Source organism: Drosophila tropicalis, unplaced genomic scaffold (assembly GCF_018151085.1).
Source record: "Drosophila tropicalis isolate 14030-0801.00 unplaced genomic scaffold, ASM1815108v1 contig_756, whole genome shotgun sequence".
Classification (NCBI taxonomy): Eukaryota; Metazoa; Arthropoda; class Insecta; order Diptera; family Drosophilidae; genus Drosophila; species Drosophila tropicalis.
The window spans coordinates 2,213-20,141 of NW_027173243.1; the positions used below are offsets into that span (position 1 = coordinate 2,213).

At 40.4% G+C, this 17,929-nt stretch overlaps 2 non-coding genes and 1 pseudogene across 2 annotated transcripts; all 3 read left to right on the forward strand.

Annotated features, from left to right (window-relative positions):
• The first annotated feature begins 205 nt into the window (after positions 1–205).
• Positions 206–2,199, forward strand: LOC137579667 (small subunit ribosomal RNA). The gene has a single exon (XR_011032880.1). It is a non-coding gene; the product is annotated as a small subunit ribosomal RNA (ribosomal RNA).
• Positions 2,200–2,806: 607 nt separating this feature from the next.
• On the forward strand, positions 2,807–2,985 carry LOC137579659 (5.8S ribosomal RNA). The gene has a single exon (XR_011032873.1). It is a non-coding gene; the product is annotated as a 5.8S ribosomal RNA (ribosomal RNA).
• Positions 2,986–3,320: 335 nt separating this feature from the next.
• LOC137579663 (large subunit ribosomal RNA) lies at positions 3,321–10,764 on the forward strand (annotated as a pseudogene).
• Positions 10,765–17,929: the final 7,165 nt, after the last annotated feature.

Genomic DNA, 17,929 nt, shown 5'->3' on the forward strand with positions numbered 1-17,929 from the left:
TATTATTGAAAATTTATACAATTAATGAAAAACGAAAATGAACGCTATTAAATTTTGGCCGTATTCGTAAAATGTTACCACAAATAATATATTTTATTTTATTGAAAAATATATAATATTGTCAAGTATCTTTAAATATTTTAAAATATGCGTTTGTCTAAATTCATATATTCATGTTTTTAACAACACATTAAATAATAACATTATTCTGGTTGATCCTGCCAGTAGTTATATGCTTGTCTCAAAGATTAAGCCATGCATGTCTAAGTACACACGAATTAAAAGTGAAACCGCAAAAGGCTCATTATATCAGTTATGGTTCCTTAGATCGTTAACAGTTACTTGGATAACTGTGGTAATTCTAGAGCTAATACATGCAATTAAAACACGGACCTTTTGGGACGTGTGCTTTTATTAGACTAAAACCAAGCGATCAATTGATCGTTATATTGGTTGAACTCTAGATAACATGCAGATCGTATGGTCTTGTACCGACGACAGATCTTTCAAATGTCTGCCCTATCAACTTTTGATGGTAGTATCTAGGACTACCATGGTTGCAACGGGTAACGGGGAATCAGGGTTCGGTTCCGGAGAGGGAGCCTGAGAAACGGCTACCACATCTAAGGAAGGCAGCAGGCGCGTAAATTACCCACTCCCAGCTCGGGGAGGTAGTGACGAAAAATAACAATACAGGACTCATATCCGAGGCCCTGTAATTGGAATGAGTACACTTTAAATCCTTTAACAAGGACCAATTGGAGGGCAAGTCTGGTGCCAGCAGCCGCGGTAATTCCAGCTCCAATAGCGTATATTAAAGTTGTTGCGGTTAAAACGTTCGTAGTTGAACTTGTGCTTCATACGGGTAGTACAACATACATTTGTAGTTAGTACTATACCTTTATGTATGTAAGCGTATTATCGGTGGAGTTCTTATATGTAATTAAGTACTTGTACTTTTTATATATTCCTCCTATTTAAAAACCTACATTAGTGCTCTTCATCGAGTGTTTTTGTGGGCCGGTACAATTACTTTGAACAAATTAGAGTGCTTAAAGCAGGCTTCAAATGCCTGAATATTCTGTGCATGGGATAATGAAATAAGACCTCTGTTCTGCTTTCATTGGTTTTCAGATCAAGAGGTAATGATTAATAGAAGCAGTTTGGGGGCATTAGTATTACGACGCGAGAGGTGAAATTCTTGGACCGTCGTAAGACTAACTTAAGCGAAAGCATTTGCCAAAGATGTTTTCATTAATCAAGAACGAAAGTTAGAGGTTCGAAGGCGATCAGATACCGCCCTAGTTCTAACCATAAACGATGCCAGCTAGCAATTGGGTGTAGCTACTTTTATGGCTCTCTCAGTCGCTTCCCGGGAAACCAAAGCTTTTGGGCTCCGGGGGAAGTATGGTTGCAAAGCTGAAACTTAAAGGAATTGACGGAAGGGCACCACCAGGAGTGGAGCCTGCGGCTTAATTTGACTCAACACGGGAAAACTTACCAGGTCCGAACATAAGTGTGTAAGACAGATTGATAGCTCTTTCTCGAATCTATGGGTGGTGGTGCATGGCCGTTCTTAGTTCGTGGAGTGATTTGTCTGGTTAATTCCGATAACGAACGAGACTCAAATATATTAAATAGATATCTTCAGGATTATGGTGTTGAAGCTTATATTGCCTTCATTCATGGTAGCAGTAAAATGTTTATTGTGTTTGAATGTGTTTATATAAGTGGAGCCGTACCTGTTGGTTTGTCCCATTATAAGGACACTAGCTTCTTAAATGGACAAATTGCGTCTAGCAATAATGAGATTGAGCAATAACAGGTCTGTGATGCCCTTAGATGTCCTGGGCTGCACGCGCGCTACAATGAAAGTATCAACGTGTATTTCCTAGACCGAGAGGTCCGGGTAAACCGCTGAACCACTTTCATGCTTGGGATTGTGAACTGAAACTGTTCACATGAACTTGGAATTCCTAGTAAGTGTGAGTCATTAACTCGCATTGATTACGTCCCTGCCCTTTGTGCACACCGCCCGTCGCTACTACCGATTGAATTATTTAGTGAGGTCTCCGGACGTGATCACTGTGACGCCTTGCGTGTTACGGTTGTTTCGCAAAAGTTGACCGAACTTGATTATTTAGAGGAAGTAAAAGTCGTAACAAGGTTTCCGTAGGTGAACCTGCGGAAGGATCATTATTGTATTTTCCAACCGTTATTAAAATAAATAAATTCCAAATTATTATAAGATATATAAGATGAAAATGAAATTAAAGATGAGAGCATAAGAACTAAATTCTATCCTATTTACCCAAGGATAAAAAAAAAAGAGTATAAAATTAAACAACAATTGACGGACGGTAGCAAAATATGCTAAAACTCTTTAAATTATGGTGTTTTGCCAGCCATAAATAAAAATTATGTATTCCGATCGGAGATTGAAAATGATTTTTGTATATCTTATTTATTTGCGTGTATATGTACCATAATATACAGGCGTTGCGTATTGTATTGGCCATTATTGGTTTGGGCATTCAATGGTTAAAGCAACATCCCAAATGTACAATGTTGTACCTGCATTTAAGGTTAACGTTTTACATAATTTGATCGCTTACAAAATTTATCATCTTTTATAAATTATCAAGTCCAGTATTCAATCATTTATGTTAACTAAGACATTTCGCAGCATTCGTTTGGGTTAAGATTTTATTGAAGGAATTGATATATGCCAGTAAAATGGTGTATTTTTAATTTCTTTCAATAAAAATATTATTGACGTAATGAAATAAACAAACAATTTATTAATCACTCTAAGCGGTGGATCACTCGGCTCATGGGTCGATGAAGAACGCAGCAAACTGTGCGTCATCGTGTGAACTGCAGGACACATGAACATCGACATTTTGAACGCATATCGCAGTCCATGCTGTTATGGTACTTTAATTAATTTTAGAGTGCTGCTTGGACTACATATGGTTGAGGGTTGTAAGACTATGCTAAATAAGTTGTTTTAGTATTTTACGAAATATTAAAGCATATGGTATATTATTGGATATATATATATATGTATATTCATAATATTAATAATAATTGAAACACATTGGCTCTCATATGTATGAGAAAAATGAAGATGTATAATTTTCTTTTTCAAATCAAATGATACTGAGGAATGTTTAGCATAAAAAATATAAAATTTTAATCTAGAATTGCCTCTTATTAATGATATGAAATGAAAAACAATTGTCATAATATTATTCTTCACTTAAATTAGAAATTTACAATGGTTTTAATATATTTAATAATATATTTGTGTGTATATACAACCTCAACTCATATGGGACTACCCCCTGAATTTAAGCATATTAATTAGGGGAGGAAAAGAAACTAACAAGGATTTTCTTAGTAGCGGCGAGCGAAAAGAAAATAGTTCAGCACTAAGTCACTTTGTCTTTATGGCAAATGTGAGATGCAGTGTATGGAGCATCAATATTCTAGTATGAGAAATTAACGATTTAAGTCCTTCTTAAATGAGGCCATTTACCCATAGAGGGTGCCAGGCCCGTATAACGTTAATGATTACTAGATGGTGTTTCCAAAGAGTCGTGTTGCTTGATAGTGCAGCACTAAGTGGGTGGTAAACTCCATCTAAAACTAAATATAACCATGAGACCGATAGTAAACAAGTACCGTGAGGGAAAGTTGAAAAGAACTCTGAATAGAGAGTTAAATAGTACGTGAAACTGCTTAGAGGTTAAGCCCGATGAACCTGAATATCCATTATGGAAAATTCATCATTAGAGTTGTAATATTTCAATAATATTATAATAATAGTGTGCATTTTTTCCATATAAGGACATTGTAATCTATTAACATGAACCAAATTTATCATAAAATATGACTTATAGTTTATTTAAATTATTTTGCTTGCATTTTAACATAGAATAAATGTCATTAATTTGATAAAGTGTTGATAGATTTATATGAATACAGTGCGTTAATTTTTCGGAATTATATAATAGCATGATTATCATTGATTTTCTGTGTTTATTATATGCACTTGTATGATTAACAATGCGAAAGATTCAGGATACCTTCGGGACCCGTCTTGAAACACGGACCAAGGAGTCTAACATATGTGCAAGTTATTGGGATATAAACCTAATAGCATAATTAACTTGACTAATAATGGGATTAGTTTTTTAACTATTTATAGTTAATTAACACAATCCCGGGGCGTTCTATATAGTTATGTATAATGATATTTATATTATTTATACCTCTAACTGGAACGTACCTTGAGCATATATGCTGTGACCCGAAAGATGGTGAACTATACTTGATCAGGTTGAAGTCAGGGGAAACCCTGATGGAAGACCGAAACAGTTCTGACGTGCAAATCGATTGTCAGAATTGAGTATAGGGGCGAAAGACCAATCGAACCATCTAGTAGCTGGTTCCTTCCGAAGTTTCCCTCAGGATAGCTGGTGCATTTAAATGTTATATAAAATAATCTTATCTGGTAAAGCGAATGATTAGAGGCCTTAGGGTCGAAACGATCTTAACCTATTCTCAAACTTTAAATGGGTAAGAACCTTAACTTTCTTGATATGAAGTTTAAGGTTATGATATATTGTGCCCAGTGGGCCACTTTTGGTAAGCAGAACTGGCGCTGTGGGATGAACCAAACGTAATGTTACGGTGCCCAAATTAACAACTCATACAGAAACCATGAAAGGCGTTGGTTGCTTAAAACAGCAGGACGGTGATCATGGAAGTCGAAATCCGCTAAGGAGTGTGTAACAACTCACCTGCCGAAGCAACTAGCCCTTAAAATGGATGGCGCTTAAGTTGTATACCTATACATTACCGCTAAAGTAGATGATTTATATTATTTATAATATAAATTTTGAAACTTTAGTGAGTAGGAAGGTACAATGGTGTGCTTAGAAGTGTTTGGCGTAAGCCTGCATGGAGCCGCCATTGGTACAGATCTTGGTGGTAGTAGCAAATAATCGAATGAGACCTTGGAGGACTGAAGTGGAGAAGGGTTTCGTGTGAACAGTGGTTGATCACGAGTTAGTCGGTCCTAAGTTCAAGGCGAAAGCCGAAAATTTTCAAGTTTTAAATATGTCAAATAAATTAATCTAAAGTAAAACACTTGAATAATTTTGAACGAAAGGGAATACGGTTCCAATTCCGTAACCTGTTGAGTATCCGTTTGTTATTAAATATGGGCCTCGTGCTCATCCTGGCAACAGGAACGACCATAAAGAAGCCGTCGAGAGGTATCGGAAGAGTTTTCTTTTCTGTTTTATAGCCGTACTACCATGGAAGTCTTTCGCAGAGAGATATGGTAGATGGGCTAGAAGAGCATGACATATACTGTTGTGTCGATATTTTCTCCTCGGACCTTGAAAATTTATGGTGGGGATACGCAAACTTCTCAACAGGCCGTACCAATATCCGCAGCTGGTCTCCAAGGTGAAGAGTCTCTAGTCGATAGAATAATGTAGGTAAGGGAAGTCGGCAAATTAGATCCGTAACTTCGGGATAAGGATTGGCTCTGAAGATTGAGATAGTCGGGCTTGATTGGGAAACAATAACATGGTTTATGTGCTCGTTCTGGGTAAATAGAGTTTCTATCATTTATGATAGTTATTTGTTCCCCGGATAGTTAGTTACGTAGCCAATTGTGGAACTTTCTTGCTAAAATTTTTAAGAATACTAATTAATTTTAATTAGTTCTTTTAAATTATAACGATTATCAATTAACAATCAATTCAGAACTGGCACGGACTTGGGGAATCCGACTGTCTAATTAAAACAAAGCATTGTGATGGCCCTAGCGGGTGTTGACACAATGTGATTTCTGCCCAGTGCTCTGAATGTCAAAGTGAAGAAATTAAGTAGGCTCAAGGAGTAAGCAGCGGGTCAACGGCGGGAGTAACTGAAATGGTGCTCCATTTTGTCAGCTTCATAGAAGAACAGTATAAGGGCGGCGGTACCTCCCTCAATGGGGCAGGATGGAGATCAGAGGTTTTCATACCAGCGAGAGGCGTCAAGCAGGGCGATCCTCTATCTCCCTTGCTATTTAATCTTGTCATTGACAGGTTACTTAGGTCTTACCCCAAAGAGATTGGTGCCAAAGTCGGAAATACCATGACAAGCGCGGCAGCGTTCGCAGATGATCTGGTGCTATTTGCGGAAACTCCGATGGGGCTTCAGAAATTGTTGGACACCACGGTAGGCTTTTTGGCCTCCGTGGGACTCACCCTGAATTCTGACAAGTGTTTCACTATCAGTATAAAGGGGCAAGCCAAGCAAAAGTGTACTGTCGTTGAACGACGGAGCTTTCGTGTAGGTGAGCGCGAGTGTCCTTCATTGAAGCGTACTGAAGAGTGGAAGTATTTAGGAATCCGGTTCACTGCGGATGGGCGGGCTCGATATAGTCCAGCAGACGACCTCGGTCCGAAGCTATTAAGATTATCGAGAGCCCCCCTGAAACCACAACAGAAGTTGTTTGCACTTAAGACTGTCCTTATCCCACAACTCTATCACCAACTAACACTTGGGAGTGTGATGATAGGCGTCTTAAGAAAATGTGACAGATTGGTACGGCAATTCGTGAGGAGGTGGTTAGACCTCCCGCTGGATGTACCAGTTGCTTTCTTTCACGCCCCCCACACTTGTGGGGGTCTCGGGATTCCGTCAGTTAGATGGATAGCGCCGATGCTGCGTCTGAAGCGATTGAGCAATATAAAATGGCCCCACCTCGAACAATCCGAGGTAGCTAGCTCTTTCATTGACGGCGAAATGCAAAGGGCTCGAGATAGATTAAAGGCGGAAAATGTGCAGCTGGTTTCGCGTCCAGAGATTGACTCGTATTTTGCAAACAGGTTGTACATGTCTGTTGATGGTTGCGGTCTCCGTGAAGCGGGTCACTATGGCCCGCAACATGGATGGGTGAGTCAGCCCACGCGCTTGCTAACAGGAAAGGAATATTTACACGGTGTCAAATTGCGGATAAATGCCCTACCCTCTAAGTCTCGTACGACGAGGGGAAGGCACGAATTGGAGAGACGGTGTCGTGCAGGATGTGATGCTCCCGAGACAACAAACCACATCTTGCAAAAATGCTATCGTACGCATGGGAGGCGGGTAGCTAGACACAACAGCGTAGTAAATGCCGTCAAGCGGGGGCTTGAAGGCAGAGGCTGCGTTGTCCATGTCGAACCAAGTCTGCATTGCGACTCGGGGTTAAATAAACCGGACCTGGTGGGAATCCGACAGAATCACATTTATGTGATTGACATCCAGGTGGTGACAGACGGACATTCCTTAGACCAAGCGCATCAGCGTAAGGTTGAAAGGTACGACAGAGCTGACATAAGATCACAACTGCGGCGATCTTTCGGAGCGACAGGTGACATCGAGTTTCACTCCGTCACACTCAACTGGAGAGGAGTCTGGAGCGGTCAGTCGGTCAAACGATTGATAGCAAAGGACCTCCTCACCGCTAATGATAGCAAAATCATTAGCGTCAGAGCAGTGAACGGCGGAGTGACGTCATTCAAATACTTCATGTATTGTGCTGGGTATACGAGAGCTAGGCGTATCATACTCTAGCTTCTTATATTTTTGCCTGCTACCTTGGCATAACACCTAAAAAGGTACAAACATCGCACATCTATAGAATTGAGGTGGTTTTAGTACGTAGGCACTGTAGAACTTAATTGTTCTGATGACACAGTGAATCGTGCATGCGAGATTTTTCCATAAAGGTTTGCTCGTATCTTTAGAAGATTTCCTTCCTTAGCGATCAAAAAAAAAAAAAAAAAAAAAATAGGCTTTTTGGCCTCCGTGGGACTCACCCTGAATTCTGACAAGTGTTTCACTATCAGTATAAAGGGGCAAGCCAAGCAAAAGTGTACTGTCGTTGAACGACGGAGCTTTCGTGTAGGTGAGCGCGAGTGTCCTTCATTGAAGCGTACTGAAGATTGGAAGTATTTAGGAATCCGGTTCACTGCGGATGGGCGGGCTCGATATAGTCCAGCAGACGACCTCGGTCCGAAGCTATTAAGATTATCGAGAGCCCCCCCTGAAACCACAACAGAAGTTGTTTGCACTTAAGACTGTCCTTATCCCACAACTCTATCACCAACTAACACTTGGGAGTGTGATGATAGGCGTCTTAAGAAAATGTGACAGATTGGTACGGCAATTCGTGAGGAGGTGGTTAGACCTCCCGCTGGATGTACCAGTTGCTTTTTTTCACGCCCCCCACACTTGTGGGGGTCTCGGGATTCCGTCAGTTAGATGGATAGCGCCGATGCTGCCTCTGAAGCGATTGAGCAATATAAAATGGCCCCACCTCGAACAATCCGAGGTAGCTAGCTCTTTCATTGACGGCGAAATGCAAAGGGCTCGAGATAGATTAAAGGCGGAAAATGTGCAGCTGGTTTCGCGTCCAGAGATTGACTCGTATTTTGCAAACAGGTTGTACATGTCTGTTGATGGTTGCGGTCTCCGTGAAGCGGGTCACTATGGCCCGCAACATGGATGGGTGAGTCAGCCCACGCGCTTGCTAACAGGAAAGGAATATTTACACGGTGTCAAATTGCGGATAAATGCCCTACCCTCTAAGTCTCGTACGACGAGGGGAAGGCACGAATTGGAGAGACGGTGTCGTGCAGGATGTGATGCTCCCGAGACAACAAACCACATCTTGCAAAAATGCTATCGTACGCATGGGAGGCGGGTAGCTAGACACAACAGCGTAGTAAATGCCGTCAAGCGGGGGCTTGAAGGCAGAGGCTGCGTTGTCCATGTCGAACCAAGTCTGCATTGCGACTCGGGGTTAAATAAACCGGACCTGGTGGGAATCCGACAGAATCACATTTATGTGATTGACATCCAGGTGGTGACAGACGGACATTCCTTAGACCAAGCGCATCAGCGTAAGGTTGAAAGGTACGACAGAGCTGACATAAGATCACAACTGCGGCGATCTTTCGGAGCGACAGGTGACATCGAGTTTCACTCCGTCACACTCAACTGGAGAGGAGTCTGGAGCGGTCAGTCGGTCAAACGATTGATAGCAAAGGACCTCCTCACCGCTAATGATAGCAAAATCATTAGCGTCAGAGCAGTGAACGGCGGAGTGACGTCATTCAAATACTTCATGTATTGTGCTGGGTATACGAGAGCTAGGCGTATCATACTCTAGCTTCTTATATTTTTGCCTGCTACCTTGGCATAACACCTAAAAAGGTACAAACATCGCACATCTATAGAATTGAGGTGGTTTTAGTACGTAGGCACTGTAGAACTTAATTGTTCTGATGACACAGTGAATCGTGCATGCGAGATTTTTCCATAAAGGTTTGCTCGTATCTTTAGAAGATTTCCTTCCTTAGCGATCAAAAAAAAAAAAAAAAAAAAAAAAAAAAAATAGCCAAATGCCTCGTCATCTAATTAGTGACGCGCATGAATGGATTAACGAGATTCCTACTGTCCCTATCTACTATCTAGCGAAACCACAGCCAAGGGAACGGGCTTGGAATAATTAGCGGGGAAAGAAGACCCTTTTGAGCTTGACTCTAATCTGGCAGTGTAAGGAGACATAAGAGGTGTAGAATAAGTGGGAGATATTATTCCTTGTGTTTGATATCGCCAATGAAATACCACTACTCTTATTGTTTCCTTACTTACTTGATTAAATGGAACGTGTATCATTTCCTAGCCATTATACGGATATATTTATTATATCTTATGGTATTGGGTTTTGATGCAAGCTTCTTGATCAAAGTATCACGAGTTTGTTATATAATCGCAAACAAATTCTTTAATGAGAGATTGCATTTATGTATTTTCAATTTGAAATTTTTGGTATAACTCCAATTACTCAGGTATGATCCAATTCAAGGACATTGCCAGGTAGGGAGTTTGACTGGGGCGGTACATCTCTCAAATAATAACGGAGGTGTCCCAAGGCCAGCTCAGTGCGGACAGAAACCACACATAGAGCAAAAGGGCAAATGCTGACTTGATCTCGGTGTTCAGTACACACAGGGACAGCAAAAGCTCGGCCTATCGATCCTTTTGGTTTAAAGAGTTTTTAACAAGAGGTGTCAGAAAAGTTACCATAGGGATAACTGGCTTGTGGCGGCCAAGCGTTCATAGCGACGTCGCTTTTTGATCCTTCGATGTCGGCTCTTCCTATCATTGTGAAGCAAAATTCACCAAGCGTTGGATTGTTCACCCATGCAAGGGAACGTGAGCTGGGTTTAGACCGTCGTGAGACAGGTTAGTTTTACCCTACTAATGACAAAACGTTGTTGCGACAGCATTCCTGCGTAGTACGAGAGGAACCGCAGGTACGGACCAATGGCACAATACTTGTTCGAGCGAACAGTGGTATGACGCTACGTCCGTTGGATTATGCCTGAACGCCTCTAAGGTCGTATCCGTGCTGGACTGCAATGATAAATAAGGGGCAATTTGCATTGTATGGCTTCTAAACCATTAAAAGTTTATTTTATAAACGACAATGGATGTGATGCCAATGTTATTTGTAACATAGTAAATTGGGAGGATCTTCGATCACCTGATGCCGCGCTAGTTACTTATTAAAACATTATTTAATACAATGACAAAGCCTAGAATCAATTGTAAACGACTTTTGTAACAGGCAAGGTGTTGTAAGTGGTTGAGCAGCTGCCATACTGCGATCCACTGAAGCTTATCCTTTGCTTGATGATTCGATTTTTAAATTGCCGATGTACTTTTATTATATGGAGAGTATTTCATATAATAAGTATTATTAATTATTATAAGTATATAACTTAAAAGAACGAAAACGGCGGTTCCAACTGTGATCGTCATAATGTACCCAAATGAATCGTCATCATTTTAGTGACGCAACATATGTATTTTAAGAGATTCCTACTGTCCCTATTAAAAAGGGAAAATAAAATTATTATAAGTATATAACTTAAAAGAACGAAAACGGCGGTTCCAACTGTGATCGTCATAATGTACCCAAATGAATCGTCATCATTTTAGTGACGCAACATATGTATTTTAAGAGATTCCTACTGTCCCTATTAAAAAGGGAAAATAAAATTATTATAAGTATATAACTTAAAAGAACGAAAACGGCGGTTCCAACTGTGATCGTCATAATGTACCCAAATGAATCGTCATCATTTTAGTGACGCAACATATGTATTTTAAGAGATTCCTACTGTCCCTATTAAAAAGGGAAAATAAAATTATTATAAGTATATAACTTAAAAGAACGAAAACGGCGGTTCCAACTGTGATCGTCATAATGTACCCAAATGAATCGTCATCATTTTAGTGACGCAACATATGTATTTTAAGAGATTCCTACTGTCCCTATTAAAAAGGGAAAATAAAATTATTATAAGTATATAACTTAAAAAGAACGAAAACGGCGGTTCCAACTGTGATCGTCATAATGTACCCAAATGAATCGTCATCATTTTAGTGACGCAACATATGTTTTTTAAGAGATTCCTACTGTCCCTATTACAAAGGGAAAATAAAATTATTATAAGTATATAACTGCAAAAAGAACGAAAATGGGCGGTTTCAACTGTGATCGTCATAATGTAGCCAAATGACATTTCGTAATTTCAAAATTTCATAGTGATGCAATAAAATATTTTATTTATAGGGGTAAGGGAGTAAGCTGTTGTTTAAGTCAACTACCATGCGGCAGGTCAAGAACGAATGGAGCCTTAAGCTAAGAGACTGGTAGTGGAGCTTTAATGAAGCAAGTTAGCTGGCTAGTTGATATACAGGTATGCCTCCCCAGCCCGGTGCAGGTGTTTTGTTTGCCTTGTAAGTTTCACCGATACCCATGGAATTTCACAGCCGAACTGTGGATCTCAGGGATGGGTCGTCAGCCAAGTTGGCAGTCGGAACATGTTTCATCAGGGCTTTGTTTTGGAACCTTTGAAAAATTTTACGGCTGGACATGCAGGCTGTGCCCAGAAAGTGGGATCCCGTAGGTCCATACTGGCTTTAGAGATGGTTTTGTAAAAGATTGGCAAGTAGTTTTAACACGTAGCCTTAGTGATGGAGTAGTTATCGACCCATCTAAGGTGCAAGAGGAATTTCTACAACCTTTTGGTCGAGCATCTTCCGCTTATCCATGATAAGTGGTCGCCAGCGTTAATCTTTTATCCAATAAGTAGGCCAAGATATTTTTACTCCAGTTTGCCTCTGGAGAAAGATAAAGGCAAAAGCTCTCCGTTAAGTACTGGAGGACAGATCCCTCGTCTCATCGTGAAAAAGTCGTCAAATAAGAAGGTAGGCGTAGACTTTTCGGGATTCCCAATTTAGACCGCGTAGATGTTCAAACTGACAGGAGCCATTGGTTAGTGTCCGTTCAAGTAACGGTCGTTGAACATCATGTGTTAGACAATGGCGTATCAATCCTCATAAGTGGGCGAACTAGCGATTTGTGTATCAGACCTGATTGGTATGTCAGGGGTCATCAAATTGTTTGGCACAACGTTTAATGAGGCCCAGACAGGCTGCTACCTCTGGGTTGACACTTGAAGAACTATGATGACTTAAATGAAAGTTTAGGACCTCAAGCATAACGCCTACAGTCTTTGAACGATGAAGACTCCTCCCAAGAAGAACAGACTTAAGAGGAGTCCATGAGCTAGGTGCCGGGAGACAAACGATTTTAGAATGTACAGCAGGCCTGTGTGCCACACTTTGTCGAATGCCTAAGTTTTACATTTAGGAAGGTTGCCGTACAATATTTCCTCATCCTCAGAATGCTTCGAGAATTTTGATTGTTAATCCGAGTGACATTGTTCTGGAACGAACCATGACATTCCCTGAATGCCAAACTTGACGTGATCCGGGATCAAACCGGCCGCGTCCGTTATTGGTCGCAAGGCCAAAGGCAAATCATTTATCAACTACTTTGGAGAATATGGGCCCAACAGACTTACCTGGACGATAACAGGCGAGTATTGGCTGACAGGTTTCCCAGGTTTCGAGGATTACGTATGATTTCGGCGCACCTTCCACTGGGGTGGAGGAAGATACGTCCTTTAACTGGAAGCCATTGGTTTGCAATGGTGGAAGAAATGATGTTATGCCTTCTTCAGGTAGCAAGCTTTAATCGATGGTACGTCGATTCCGTCGTATCCCGAGGCACTTGAAAAACTTCAGTCTGGAGATTTTTTCCAGCAGCTCATCCATGTTGAACGGCTTGGATGGGAAGGGCCATTTGGCATGGAACGTAGCCAGGAACATCCTCTGTTTGCATGGGCCCCTGCCTGGGTGCATCACCTGAAATAGTGGTAACTCTGGATACAAGTGTTGTGGCGAAGGCTAATTTGCCCTATCGGTTTCGGATCGGCACCAGGTGACCATCGGCTCGGTTTTAACAGGCTCTTTTCTACTGGTGGGCCTTTTTAAAAGTCCGGATTGATTAATGTCCTCCAAATATCAGGTTATGTTGCTGGTCACCAGGTTCAACATTCTCAAGGAAATTTTCCAGAGACTGCTTGCGGAGAGTGTACAGCAGTTCCTTTAAAGCATTTGGCCGATCTAGGTTTAGCTCAGTTTTAGCCCTTGGATTGCGTGAACTCTAGCCAGACTCGTCGGAGTCGCCGCTTTTCCGCTACCATAGCCGTCACTTCCGGAGACCAAAGGAAGTCATCTCGACGAGGTATATTTCTTGAAGGGCCTTAGAGGTGGTGTTGCCTGGGTCACGGCATTGTGGATTTCGGTGTTAAGCAGTTCAGACTGCTTCCTCCAGGTCTTCTTTCGAGGAGATCTCAATGCTTGGATCCAGGTTCCTCTGAAGCCAAGATTGGTAGACCTCAGAGCGTTTTGGTATTCCGCCTGAAAAGTCTTCTAAAATCTTTTCGAGTTGGTGCTGGCTGGCATGTTTATCAGGAGCTTGACTCCACAGTGATCTGAAGACAGGTCGAGGTCATTTGGAGACTTCAATCCTGCGCCTGTCAATCCCCTTGGATATGGCTATATCCAGAACGTCCGGGATTTTATTTGGATCCGTGGGCCAGTATGTTGGTTCACCTGGCGTATGACAGTCAAGTCCTCTATCGACAACACATTGATACAGGGCCCTACCCTTGGGATTGACGATTCTGGATCCCCACCAAGTGTGTTTAGCGTTAGAGAATCTCCTCCGAATAGATGAATCTGCTCCCAAGGCTATCCAGCAGATCTTCAAATAGATTTTGTCCAACCAGATGGCGTGGTGGACAGTAAGCAGCCGCCAAGACGATGTCTCCAGTTGGGGAAGTAACTCTAACGCCGAGCGCATTGGGCCCAGGGCTCCTAAATAGGCGGGCAATTCCACATATTTTATGCCACTCACTGATAGGATGACAGCGGCGCCGCCAGGTTCGCTGTGCCATTGGGATGGTTGGTGGCAATGGTGTCGTAATTTAGTTTCCACTGATTAGTGGAGAAGTAGGCTAGCAAGGAAAACATGGGTTTGAGATGGGACTTAAGTAAGATAGTTCATCCACAAGCAAGAAATATTAGGAGTTAAAATCACCTAACTTAAGAACCTCACGGTCTGTTCAGCACAGACCGTTCGCATTCCAGATGACAACATGAAGATTTATTTGCATTGATTGGCCATAAGCTTTGTGATCAACTGTGTCAAGAGCTGACATTTGAGCGATAATGCTCTCCATCAATGCCTCGAAGCTTATTGATTCTTCCATGTGTCTGGTCTACGACGGCAGCAACTGGAGTCTGGTTCGCGACTGGGCAGACTGCTGGTCCGCCTCCAACCACACCGACGAAGGTCAAGCTTAAGAGTACAATTGGTAGGTCCTTTGTAGACCAGGGGTGTGGAGCGGGTTTCTGAGTGAGGCCGCAGAGCTGGCCGATTTGCCTGGGCTGGTGAAACTCCTTGGCCTTTAGGTATACCTTGCACCCTTTATATGATGCTGTGTGATTGCCATTTTACAATTGATCACATTTTGCTGGTTCTTCTTTTGCCTTTGTGCATTCTGTCGAAGAGTGTTCCTGGCTACCACACTTGACGCAGGCATAGTCAAGGTAGCAACCTCCTCCTTGGGTGTGTCCAAACCCTTGACAGCGGAAGCACTGGAGAACTTCCATGGACCTGCGAGGAGGCTCAATGGAGGCTCAATTTAGGAGTTGCGCCGTAGTCCGTTTTTGACTTGTTCTCCTCGAACATTATGTCCTTGAGCACGCAGAGCTTCCTTAATATCCAACGGATCAGTGGTGTGATGGAGAACTCTTGATGACAATCCGATAGGCACGCTCATCCTTCGGCTGGAACGTCTGGAATCTAACCTGGTTATTTATCAGGTACGATTTTAGCTTGTGGAAGCTTTCCCTTTCTCCTCAAGGTTGATTCTGACGCGTCCGTCACGACCAGCCTTGTATATGAACTTATTACTCCCAATGACAGAGGTGACATCTGCTATGAACGCCTTGATGTTATCCACCTCGGGAATGAAGATTGGTGGCGGTTTTATTTTTCTCACCATCGCAGTTGGGACCTCAACCTCTGGCTCAGGAACTGGCTCGTCATCAATGTCGATGTCTTCATCGTTGTCATCGGAAAGCAGGGAAAAGCGATTGGCCTCGTTTTGCCCGGTCTTTGCCCTCGGGTCTCTCTTGCGTAAAGGCACTTTCCGCTTCACTTCTCCAGGTTCTGTGCCTGATGAGCTGGAATCCTCGTCGTCGTTTCCACTCATTTTCTTAGAAGAAACCCTCGCCAGCTTGAAGGTGGTCGGTCCCTTTCCCTCTGGGTTCACCTTTGACTTGACTCGCTGCCAAGTCGGTCTCTGATTTGATGTGGATGGCAAGTCCATTTTATCCATTGCGGCAGCCACAGCCCGCAAGTATGCAGCAAGTTTATTTTTCCTGGCACTGCCTAGAAGTATGCACCACTTTTTGTAGAGCTAGGGTACCTCTGATTGGCTGGCCAATCGGAGTAAAGCAAAAGGGACTTGACTAGCAGGTAGTCAACTTTATGCACCCTTGGTGACGTTTTTTGAGGTTTTTGTTTTGATTATTATTTAACACAGCACCGTTATAAACAGCAAATGCGCACAATAAATAGTCTTCCGAGAACACGTCCGTACGGTCTGACATTCACAATAAGACTGATCATTTTAGTGACGCAACATATGTATTTTAAGAGATTCCTACTGTCCCTATTACAAAGGGAAAATAAAATTATTATAAGTATATAACTTAAAAGAACGAAAATGGCGGTTTCAACTGTGATCGTCATAATGTACCCAAATGAATCGTCATCATTTTAGTGACGCAACATATGTATTTTAAGAGATTCCTACTGTCCCTATTACAAAGGGAAAATAAAATTATTATAAGTATATAACTTAAAAGAACGAAAATGGCGGTTTCAACTGTGATCGTCATAATGTAGCCAAATGAATCGTAATCTTTTTAGTGATGCAATTAAATATGGATTACAAATTCTTCCGTATTTATTATCTCCTCATTATATTGAAAAAAAGTGGGAACATCCATATATGGGATATGCATATTGTATGAATATCTCATATCATATGAAAAAATATCATAACGTATGGGATTTATTTATTATCCCATTTATATGAAAAAAAAATTGTACTCACTATTAAAAATATTAATTTTGCCCATTTATCATATGGGAACATCCATATCATATGGGATATGCATTTTGTATAAATATCTCATATCATATGAAAAAATATCATAACGTATGGGATTTATTTATTATCCCATTTATATTAAAAAAAATTTTACTCAATATTAAAAATATAAATTATGCCCACTTATCATATGGGAACATCCATATCATATGGGATATGCATATCGTATAAACATCTCATATCATATGAAAAAATAACATAACGTATGGGATTTATTTATTATCCCATTTATATGAAAAAAATTTCAATATCATATGGGATATGCATTTTGTATAAATATCTCATATCATATGAAAAAATATCATAACGTATGGGATTTATTTATTATACCATTTATATGAAAAAAAATTTTACTCAATATTAAAAATATAAATTATGCCCACTTATCATATGGGAACATCCATATCATATGGGAAATGCATATCGTATGAACATCTCATATCATATGAAAAAATATCATAACGTATGGGATTTATTTATTATCCCATTTATATGAAAAAAATTTCAATATCATATGGGAACATCCATATCATATGGGATATGCATTTTGTATAAATATCTCATATCATATGAAAAAATATCATAACGTATGGGATTTATTTATTATCTCATTTATATGAAAAAAATTTCAATATCATATGGGAACTTCCATATCATATGGGATATGCATTTTGTATAAATATCTCATATCATATGAAAAAATATCATAACGTATGGGATTTATTTATTATCCCATTTATATGAAAAAAAATTTTACTTAATATTAAAAATATAAATTTTGCCCATTTATCATATGGGAACATCCATATCATATGGGATATGCATATCGTATGAACATCTCATATCATATGAAAAAATATCATAACGTATGGGATTTATTTATTATCCCATTTATATGAAAAAAAATTTTACTCAGTATTGAAAATATTTATTTTGCCCATTTATCATATGGGAACATCCATATCATATGGGATATGCATATCGTATAAATATCTCATATCATATGAAAAAATATCATAACGTATGGGGCTTATTTATTATCCCATTTATATGAAAAAAAATTTTACTCAATATTAAAAATATAAATTTTGCTCATTTATCATATGGGATCATCCATATCATATGGGATATGCATATCGTATAAAAACATATTTATAAAAAAAAAATGTTAATTTATTATTGAGCGGTACCTTCACACATAA